The 12,500-nt window shown below is 36.0% G+C and overlaps 1 protein-coding gene across 3 annotated transcripts in view; it reads right to left on the bottom strand.

The window, feature by feature from the left end:
- Positions 1–12,500, bottom strand: part of LOC136831325 (uncharacterized) — a 471,746-nt gene that overhangs the window by 137,851 nt on the left and 321,395 nt on the right. The gene's annotated exons all lie outside the window — the stretch shown is intronic.

Here is a 12,500-nt window from a genome sequence, read left to right as displayed (position 1 = left end):
AAAAAGTGACAGTAGATTCTGTATGTATGTATATAACTGTATATATATACATATACACAAATATATATATATATATATATATATATATATATATATATATATATATATATTATATATATATATATATATATATATATATATATATATATATATATATATATATATATATATATATATATATATATATATATATATATATATATATATATATTATTACAGTGTATATACACAAACACATGTATATATACATATATATATATATATATATATATATATATATATATATATATATATATATATATATATATATATATAATCTCCATCCGTCCCTCTTCCCATTAGAGGAAGTGCCCAGATTTACCTATCTATTTTAATACAGTTTCTCATCGACCAGCCAAGAATAAAAAATCAAGCCTTTCCAAAGCAAGTCTGCTTTACAAAAGACAACTTACAGTATATATGAAAGCCCGGTGGTACTCTGGTGGCCTTAGGAACGGTACGACTGGGATTTATGACCGGGATATGACTGGGACATTTTGAAGGTCCAGTGCTGGTTTGCATGCCTGCAAGCAAAACTCTACCTGGTTATTATTTGTATCTTTGAGTAATAATACGGAGTCAGTTCTACGAAATACGAATCGAAGAAAGAGTTTTATGCTACATATATGTATGTATGCATGTATGTATGTATGTATGTATATATATACACATACATACATTCATAAGATGAAAATAATCACAATGTCATGAAACTTTACATAACAAGCAAACCTCAGGTGAAGAAATAACATACTGGTTTTAAGCCCTGACCAGTTTCGACTTTGTAAATAGCTTACAAATATAGTGGAAACCATTCTGGGCCCAGAACCATTATGTTATTTCTCCACCTGTGGTTTAATATATATATATATATATATATATATATATATATATATATATATATATATATATATATATATATATATATATATATATATATATATATATATATACTACATACATATACACCTTGAGTGTCTATGTCGTTCATCTCATCCGGAATGACTACTCTCAGCTAACTGAAAAATTTTCCCCATGTGCAACTCCTCTATTATTATTATTATTATTATTATTATTATTATTATTATTATTATTATTATTATTATTATTATTATTATTATTTCAGTAGACAAAACCTATTCACATGGAGCAAGCACACAGGGGCCACTGACTTGAAATTCAAGCTTCCGAAGAATGTTAGTTTCAACTTCCCACCGTAGACGCCACACTGCAGCATTAACTGATCATGATATAGAGCCAGTGATTTTTCATCGCCCTGGGAGAGACGAGAACCTGCAGCATCTGAATGGCATTCCACGATACTAACCACTATACCAGCGGACCAGCTCTAGAAAAACTTGTTGCTGTGCATTACAGCCAGCACAGTGGTCGCTCGCCTTCAGGGGCAAAATTTCAGTCAAATCCATCAAATCGTGATCACCATGACCGCAGACTTCGGCAACTTCGTACGAAAGAGAAGATCATTTTTGTCTCTTATCTCACAAATCACGCCACTTCCATAGTATGTGAATGGAGACGGACCCCCGTAAATAATATGGCCAACTTTCTGCCTCGGTCAACTGCTCCTGCGTCTAGCCATTTTTTTTCTAAACTGAAACCGTAATTGTTTTTTTTATAAGGGGAGATTAGGGATCCGTGCTAACATTTATTGATCATGGATGGTTTACCCATCAACAATACTCCCGTTTTAAAAATAAGTTTCAATTCACCAGAGTATTATGAGATAACCACCGACAAATGTTCAAGAGGGACATTCCTTTACTTTTTAGCCTAACATGCCTCCCTTTAAATGTTCTGGGTCACTTACAATATGTACTGTATACATATATATACAGTACATATATATAAGTATATATATATGTATATGTATATATATACATACATAACATATATATATATATATATATATATATATATATATATATATATATATATATATATATATATATATTATATATATATAATCCACACATGCGCACCAGGACCACCATTCGGTCTCCCAAAATCTCAAAGCTAAAAGCACCAAAAAGGAATGAAAAACGTCGGGCCTTCTATTGGAGTGTTTAAGTCCATCGACCGCTTACACGTCGGCAGCTCTGAATTTTTCCAATAACATCCTACAATAAGAGAAAGAGAGAGAGAGAGAGAGAGAGAGAGAGAGAGAGAGAGAGAGAGAGAGAGAGAGAGAGAGAATTTTACTCCTGTAGTCACCCCCTTACAGGAAGACCACATTTTATATATATACATACATATATATATATATATATATATATATATATATATATATATATATATATATATATATATATATATATACATACATACATACACACACACAAGTAATAAATGGAAATGTACCATCATGGTAAACGAGAGACAGACAGACAGACAGATCAATAGACACACGTGACCTCAAAAAGCTTTGTCACGCTAGAAACATGGACAAAAAATAAAGGAATAGGGGTGGAAGGAAAGATGGAAGACACAGAAAAAACGGAAAAGGTAATACAAGAATCAATGAAGGTATATTTGGAAGAAGGACAACTGAGAACACCCATAAACAAGAAAGATAAAAGATAGAAATAAAATGGTACATACAAAAAAAAAAAAGATTTAAAAGAATGGCAAAGCTTCCAAGAGAAGATGAAAGCGAGAGCAGGACTAAATGGGTGAAAAAGACAGAAAATGAAAAAGTGAGGCGGAGATAAAAAAAAAAAAAAACGTGATAAAGATAAAACGTAATAAAAGATAAATGGAGAGAAGAGATCAAATAATTTATATTCCAAAAAGTGAATGAAACATAAATAATATTAGAACGACGAAAACGACAAAAATATGAACGATAAAATAAAAAACAAAAGTAAAGAAAAAACAATATATAAAATGGAATGAACATTATAAATAAATGGAAATGCCGCTGAATACCAACATTAAAAACGGCAAGAAATGACGAATACTGAGGAGGACGTAATAAAAATAAGTTAAAAAATAAAAGAAACGAAAAATAAAACAAAAATGAACACGGAAAAATAAATTAATAGAAAAATAGGAAAAGTTACTAAAAAATGAAAAGCCATAAAGCTCATAAAACTCATTCTTCCTCGATGAGTGTGTGTGTGTGTGTAAGAGAGAGAGAGAGAGAGAGAGAGAGAGAGAGAGAGAGAGAGAGAGAGAGAGAGAATGTTTATTTCATATTTCTGCTCCAAAGAATCTGAATAATTATGAGATTACACGACTCGGTTATAATGGCCTACGGAGAGCAAGGGATCGTTTAATAGAAGCAATTGAGAGAGAGAGAGAGAGAGAGAGAGAGAGAGAGAGAGAGAGAGAGAGAGAGAGAGAGAGAGAGAGAGAGAGAGTTTCTATACAATTAAAGAGAATGGGCATGTGCATATTATATTTTTAATTAGGCTTCCAGCCAAGTACTCCTAGAGGCCTAGGAAGAAAAGTGGCTTTTTAATGTTGCTGCAGAAATCTCTCATCTAAAAGAATAATTCCAGTAAAAAAATAAACCAGATAAAAAACCACGACGAGACCAGAGGGTCTATCTTTTGGAAAAACTGAAAAATAAGGAACCTACGATTTTTCTCGATCTGCTGCTATATGAAGAGAATGTAGGTGTACACACTGTGTATAGATACACACACATTATGTGTATATATATACATACTGTATATATAATTATATATATATATATATACATATATATATATATATATATATATATATATATATATATATATATATATATATATATATATATATATATATATATATATATATATATATATATATAGAAGTATCAACACACAATTACGTGTGGAACAGAAAAAATTTCTGACTCACATCAGGATCAGACCCAGGTCTTTCAAATGAAAGACCTGGGTTCTGATCCTGATGTGAGTCAGAAATTTATATATATATATATATATATATATATATATATATATATATATATATATATATATATATATATACATATATATATATATATATATATACTGTGTGTATGTATGCATGTACTGTATAACATGCAAAAGGATAACCAGGTATAAAAATAAGTAAAAAAAGAAGTCAGAGAATGAAATACACCAGACCTGCCATCTAAAGGAACCACAAAAGAAGTCATAAAAAGAAAACAAAAGAACACGGAGACCAAATCAAAAGCAACGAGAGGTCTACAGATGCCACCTCATCACTCTGCCGCTCAGGGCTGATCAATATTTGCATCCCCGTACAAATCGACCGTCCTTTCCAATAGAGCACAGCCTGCGTGTGTCCGTGCGGGTGTGATGGGTTGGCGTGGGGTTGAAGTGTTTGTGCATGTGTCTGTGGGGTTAGTGCGTTTGTGTGCTTGAGTATGCCTGTGCTGAAATTGGCCTGTCTGTTGCTCACATGAGTTCAAGTTTGTGTAAGGGTTTATGAGTGTATGGTATTCCTAGGTATGTGTGTACAAGTATGTATAGTAGTGTATGGAAGTCAACGAGTCGACTATTTTTCGACAGATATGCATATGCATGCCACACGGTATACACTCAGAATTCTATAACCAACTAGCATTTCTTTTTGTCCGTGTTTAACAATACAAACAGATGCGGCATCAGGTTCTGGCCCTAAGATTCAAAGAAAGAAATGTTATAAAACAGGGAAAACAAAGGAAAACAAGTAAAAAAAAGCGCCGAAGAAACCGCGTTTTCTGTATGAGCCGTGGCCCATGAAGCTTTGAGCCACGGCCCGGTGGTGGCCTGTTCTGTAGCGTTGCCAGATGCACGATAATGGCTAACTTTAACCTTAAATAAAATAAAAACTTCTAAGACTACGGGGTTATAATTTGGTATGTTTGATGACTGGAGGATGGATAATCAACATACCAATTTGCAGCCTTCTAGCCTCAGTAGTTTTGAAGATTTGAGGGGGGAAGAAAAAGACCGGACGGACAGACAAAGCTATTTAAATAGTTTTCCTTTACGGAAAACTAAAAAAAAAAAGATGGGTAGCAGAAGGCGAAAGGTGAATTAGATAAATAAATTAAAAGAAAAATGGACGATTTACATAAAAAAAAACCACCGAGGAACACTCCAACCATACCCTCAGTACAGGGGCATAAGAGACATTTGAAAAATACTCAAAATTATAAGAAAAAAAACCCTACCCATTGACAAATTTCACCTCAATATCTGTAGTTTACTCACAGAAAAATAATCCTGGAGAAGGTTAATGTAAGCTCCTAAGAAGGCAGTGGTAAGAAAAAATGAAGGTAATACGAAATAAAAACATTAGAATAAAAGGACGAAAACCTATCACACAAAGGAAAAAGAAACTCCACTGCTCTATGCGACGAAACCTAATGCGGTCAGAACAAGCAAGGGTCTGTGAATGCTTAGCCACAGATATCGCCCTCACGCCTGAAGTCTTTCCGGCCTCATTGCTACCCACAGTCGCTCAACCTGCGAGGTTCCCTACAGGCACGTTTTCAAGTAGATGAAGCCAGATTTCGGTCATTCTTTTGACTGCCTTTTTATCTGCTGTGTCCACAGCAGTCAACTACAACCAGATAGGCACACCCTTCTTCCTCTCTTAACATTATTCTTGTTTTCTACAAAGGTGGGCTAGAAATCGGCATTGGACTGCCGGTCGTCTGCTGACCTTGCAAAGAATGGCTGAATCTAATCATTGGCATCACTGGTTTTTTCTATTAACACTCTTATATAACATTTAAAAACTACTGACAACCAAGACTGAAGCTACTACACTCAATAAGCTATCACGCCAAAGTATTGTCTAGACGCGAACCCTTTAAAATTGCAGCGTAAAACTTGCCGCCCTGGGAGGTGCCAATTTGTGAAGCATCAAGCCGGGCCGTGAACTCATGGTTTTAGCTTCATTCCTCAGCATCACCAAACGCTGCAACCTGCAAAGTTCATTCAAACGTTTTTGTCCTTGTCTGTCGGCTCATTCTGTGCCACACAAGAAGCAACACCAAAGTTCCGCATTGAACTAAACTTCTTGCAAAGTTCTTATCGAACGGTTCTGCTACTGCTTGTTTTTTCATCTCTTGGGTGGACAAATAATAAATCTACTAGGAACAAAGAAATAAGCAATGTTTTTATATAAAATTTTTCGTTGATGTCTGTTGTTCAGCTACAATTTTGGTTTTTTCATACCTACCAAGAGGATCAACAACAAATCCACTTTGGACAAAGCAACATGAAATTGTCATACAGAACGTTTTTTGGTAATGACTCGTTCACATACTTTTATCTTCTTATCCATTTTTTGCTTACGACTGCCAAACCTGTACCTCCCAAGCCGACAAAGAGCAATTTCATAGGAAACATGAAATCACCTGCCCCTAGCCACACAGAAACTATGCAGTTTTTAATGCCTACTTGAGACTGTATACGATGGGAAAAAATGGAAAGACCTCTGGGCATTTTCGCGGACGAGTGAGACGACACAACCAGGACACCAAATTCTCATGGAATCACTCGTACAATTAATTTCTTGGGCCTCACTGTTGCATCTAACACCTAATGTCTACAGTTAGCTACAAAAATTTCTTTTATTAATATATACAAATAGAGGGCGAGAATCTCATGAATGGTTTCACCCATGTGGGGTGAGGATTACCTCGCCGAGGCCCTCCCATGATGATAATAAGTATAAAGTAGGATGACCAGAGCAATGCTCACTCACTTCTAGCTGCTTCTCTTCTCTTCCCATCCTCGCTGCGACCCACAACAGGTGTCTAAAAATAGGTACCTAATTCATTGCTTAGATCAACTGACGAACACTGGATTTTTTAGGGAAAGCGCCCATCTACCCTTTTTCTCGTTTCCTCACCCGTTCGGGAGTTGAACACAGGTCGTTCAGCAGCGAGCTAGACACTGTACCTCCTGAGTTACGAAGCCAGCGAGGGAATGAGAGTAAGCCCAATACAGTTTTAAAATTGTGACATGATAGTATCATCCTTTGATGGAGCAGAATGGTTACTTGCTCTCTCTCTCTCAGTTCCCAGCTGCGGTCAACAAAAATTCACTACTTAGGACAATAGGACAACAGAGGCAATTTTTTCCCCTGGGTAATAAGCCTAATTTGTTCTTTATCTATCTATCAATGCAGATAAAGATGTGATGACATCTCTTTTTAAACAATTCTGTCTACAGATGTATGGCTGCGAAATGTGGTTTGGTGGTTCTTACTCTAGGAACTTATACAAAAGTTTCGGTGTTGGCTACCATAGGGCAGTCAAAAAGATTTTAAACCTCTCATATCATGAGAGCAACCATTATGCTACTTTAGCCAGAGTTTGCGTTGTTCAAGATAATGAAAAGAAGATGAGGGAATGTTATTGTGTATGTTGTGGGTTTATTTATAGTTATGTTTTATATTATGCCATAATTTATGTTGCCTGTCAAAGATTTTGCTTGTTTCCTTTTGACTTTGTATCCAAAATGGTGAATGTAAATTTTAGAAAGTTAATATGACTGGAATGTTATGGTAGTTTCGTGTGATATCCTGTCTGCTTGTTTGCTTGTTTGTTTTTATGCATTATGAAGATATATGCGCCACGGTAATTAGTCATGAGTGTTTTAAGTAAATATGTATATACTCCGACCTGAATGTATTTTATATCACTGTAATTTTTTTTTCTACCTAAATATCTTAGATATGAAATAAAGATGAACTGAGCTGAACTATCTATTTATCTATCTATTTATCTATCTATATATATATATATATATATATATATATATATATATATATATATATATATATATATATATATATATATATATATATATATATATATATATATATATATATATATATATCGAGAGAGAGGAAAAGAGAGAGAGAGAGGGGGTCCTTATTAAGTCAATCCTAATTTGGTAACGCGTCTACATTGCCATGACGGATACGACAAACTCAACTAAGTATAAGGTTAATACTTTTCCTACATGCTTCTGCCTAGACGTTTGGACATCACCGTGGCCCCGCCCTGGCCCTTAGGGTCATGGTTAGAACAAACCTGAATCTAAACTGCATTAAAAAGATTGCATATTTAATAAACTGTAGCCCTGCTGTTCTTGAGCAGGTAGTTTTACGGATTTTCTCCTATTTATTTCAAGAAAAGCAGCCAAACCCTATTGTGGCTCCATCATAGTCCAGAGGGCCATGAGCTGAAATGACACTAATCACTTTGCTTTCATAAAAGTGTTGTCGTTTCTGGTCCAGGAGTTCTAGAAAAGACTTACATGAGCCCAGCATATTCTTATTGCTACTTAGGCTAATTATCTCACCGGTGTGGCTTGCATGGCCCCAAAATGAACAAACTAAAACACCTTTCCACAAGGCTGCTTAGTGCCAATTTTAGCTGACCTGATCCACTGGTTCTGAAAGTGTAAAATATGAAAAGTTTACAGACAAACAGACTGACTGTCTGTCTGTCGGCCAGATGACAGAAAAACTTCGATTATGTCAGCTAATAAGATAACATTTAAGCATTGCACAGATTTTCCCAACACGGGAAAGAAAGCGAATCCAACAGGCACCCACCCAAAAAGCGTTTTATTCGAAGCCATAAGAACTGCAGTGTGTCCAACAATGGTTTGACAGTCACAGGACAAAACGACATGATAAATGAATGACTCCACTGGGTACCACAGCTAATGGTGCTCATGCAACCTGGTTCGCCTCAGAAAGACTGGAAGGTTGTTGCTGTCCTTTTCAATGTATTGAAAGTTTGCTCTATAGCTTTTTATATAATCGAGATATCCAAACCGAAGAACCTCCATGAGCTCCAAACACTCGACTGAAATCCTTGAAATAACTGAACGGTCAACTACTCACCACTTGGTAACACTGATGAAGAAAAAGACTGAAAGGCCATCAACTTGCCCAGAAAGTTTCAACATAAGAAATTGACAAGAGAAAAGAAAAGGGAGTGTTAAAATAACCCCGCATAAAGAAACACAATGTGTATTCATTTATGTTTTTGTGTGTGTAACTTCCACCTCTCCACAACCCTAGGGTAGGGATAATACAGGTAATCCACATGGCAGAACTGAGATGACCTTGCCAGGAGACACGTCTACATGTGGAGTCTATCGCCTGTAGGCTGCAGCCCCGACCCTCTTCTATATATTATTCTCTTTTTTTCATTCACGGTATGGTTACGAGTATACAAGTAAAAAAATCACATAATAAAAAAAAAAAAAAAAAAAAAATCAGGTCAAATTATCCAGACAATCCCAGGTAATGGCCCAGGATGGCGGGTATCAACAAGCAGGAGCATCAAACATAGCGTCGGCGACATCCCGCTGTCCTTATGCCCATCATTGCTAGCTTGAAGTTTTTGGAACAACGTGTCTTAAGCTTTACAAGGCTGTCTCTTGAGCTCTGAATTTATATAACAATGAGATTGAAATCCTAGGCCTAGAAAATCAAAGGCAGGGGTGAGTTGACGGGTAACGCCTATACCTTCTTAACAAAATATATTTAAAAATAAGGAAACTTTCAGCACGCTTTAGAGAAAACGGGTCATAATGAGGACCGAAAGCCAACAGCTTCACTAAACAATAAACACGAAGCCGAAAGTCTTTCTTACACAAAACAGATCCCGAAAACATAATATCCTTCTTTCCGGGTGAAACTGATCCCTTGATATCCTAAGGGATCTCTCTCTCTCTCTCTCTCTCTTTTTCCTTAGCCTCAACTCTCTATTTTCTGCACCTTCTTTATTTGTCGAGATCTCCGGTATTGTTCTCACTATTTTATTTTGCAATTTATTGTTTATCCAACTCCCAAAGGTTTATTTTTATTTATTAAAAAGCAGCTTTTCTAATTTTCCCCCTGAGTTTGGTAGATTTTCCCATCACGTATTAAGGCATCAATTTTTAAACAGAACCTTTATACTTCCCAGTAGGGCGCCTCTCTCTCTCTCTCTCTCTCTCTCTCTCTCTCTCTCTCTCTCTCTCTCTCTCTCTCTCTTTTACAAACCCTCCACTTTCCACACTGGTAACTGTATCCTGCCTTCTCATCCTCTCGCTGTTTCAGACACAATCCTTTCTTCAATCTCAGCCCCCGCCAGTCCTTCGCTCTACATGCATTTTTGTTTACGTCCAATATTTCTTCCTAGACTGAATGCTTGACATGGCCGCACTAAATATCTTCATACGAAGCTGTCTTCCTTTCATCCTCAATTGAACACCATCTGCTGGCCGCGAGTTCGAATCTCCGACCGGCCAATGAAGAATAAGAGGAATTTATTTCTGGTGATAGAAATTAATTTCTCGCTATAATGTGGTTCGGATTCCACAATACGCTGTAGGTCGGTCCCGTTGCTAGTTAACAAGTTGGTTCCTAGCCACGTAAAATAAATCTAATCCTTCGGGCCAGCCCTAGGAGAGCTGTTAATCAGCTCAGTGGGCTGGTTAAACTAAGGTATACTTAACTTTTAACTCAACTGAACGCCGATTAAACACTATTTCAGCCTCAACATCGTCTTTTTCAAAATGTCTCTCCCTACAACCAACAATTCTCCATCTTCACTTCGCACTAACTTCCCCTGGTCTGCATAAGTTGATATCTACGTTAGCGTCTATCCCCCCATCCCCAATTTTATCCTTCTTATTAATCTTTAAAAGCTCCAAGGTCATCCTTCCAACGAAAATCCTATCCTATATAAGAAATCAGCCTGCCCAGTCATTAGAAATGAAATTCACTAAAGCTGTTCCTTATATTCCATCCACATACATAATGGGCTTCTTCCCAATAGTTTTGCTAACTTGCTTTGTTATTCATTTACGTACTTTTAGCGTTGTTTCAGAGTCGATGACCATAGTTCCTGTGACGCCAATGTACAGAAATTAATTAATAATAATCACATTTTTCATAAAAAACTCGCAACACCCCTCACTTAGCCTGTCCTCCGAAAGAAGGTCTTCTTATAGAAGAATTAGAGGAATTTCTTTCTGGTGATAGAAATTCATTTCTCGCTATAATGTGGTTCGGGTTCCACAATAAGCTGTAGGTCCCATTGCTAGGTAACCAATTAGTTCTTAGCCACGTAAAATAAGTCTAATCCTTCGGGCCAGCCTTAGGAGAGCTGTTAATCAGCTCAGTGGTCTGGTAAAACTAAGGTATACTTAACTTAACTTCTGCATATCCAGAGAGTTTTTCCGCACTTCGATTTGTTAACCAAATCTCAGTAGTGTATCCTTTTGAAGAAAGCCTATCCTCCATGTTTACCCCATCCTTATAAAGAGTTCTATCCATGACGACTCCCCCATCCCACTTATCCACACCTCATCTTAATATTCCAGCTTCCTGCATATATTCCCTCCAAAATTTACATCAGGACCGGCACCAGAGGCTGCGCCGAGGACACACGAAATTCAACCTGTCAATCAATACATCCATCGCGTCTCCGCTTACAAGAATTCCGAGTTTTTCCTTCTCTGGCTTTCCGTTTCCCTTCTTTTTCGCCTCTCGTTTCGCCTACCGCTCTCTTCTCCACTCGCTCCACTGCGCTGGGTAGTCAGGCCTCATTGTGCCCTACGCAATTCAAACCAGACGCATTAGTAGGCCTACTGCTAGAAATTTCTATGCATTGATTTTGCGGAAGTGGTTGTCATCAAAATGGGCTTCTGTTTGTTTATGCACGTCGGCGTGAATGTATGTGTGTAATATATTATATATATATATATATATATATATATATATATATATATATATATATATATATATATATATATATATATGTATGTGTGTGTATATATATATATATATATATATATATATATATATATATATATATATATATATATATATATATATATATATATATATATATATCCCTCCAAACGCCATTCTTGTTTGTACGCATAAGCATAACTTCAACAAACACCCTCCCTTTCCCTGTGGATTCTTTAAGTGCCTTTTTCCTTTTAAGCATTCTCATCTCTCTCTCTCTCTCATGGATTACTTTTTCTTGACTTTTTCGTAAGATCCCATAAACCCTAAATGGTTATAATTTTATCATTTCCATTTATTGCGTATTATGAGCTGTCAGTGTTTTTGTGTTTTTATTTACTCGATTGTTTTCTTTGTTTTCTTGGAAGATGCAGTTTGAATCTGTCTTTTAAATTCCATCCAGGATTTTGAATCGATATCTTTTTTTTCGTTTCCATTCCTTGTTATCCTTCGGTTTCTATGAACTACATTTGAAGAATATTGTATCTAAAACCCACAAACTCTGTGAAGCTTCCATTAATCGTTTTGGTATTATTTCTATTTCTTTATTACGAGTTTTCTTGATTTGTTTTACCCACTGTTCTTCCATCAAAATTTCACTGAAATATATTTCTTTGTCATCGGAATTTATCAGCTTCCCTATAACTAATCCTCACAAACCATCTGACTGAGCCAACATAATT

Source organism: Macrobrachium rosenbergii, chromosome 48 (genome assembly GCF_040412425.1).
Source record: "Macrobrachium rosenbergii isolate ZJJX-2024 chromosome 48, ASM4041242v1, whole genome shotgun sequence".
NCBI lineage: Eukaryota > Metazoa > Arthropoda > Malacostraca > Decapoda > Palaemonidae > Macrobrachium > Macrobrachium rosenbergii.
The sequence above is the reverse complement of the archived record's forward strand: the minus strand, read 5'-3'. Positions and strand labels throughout refer to the sequence as shown.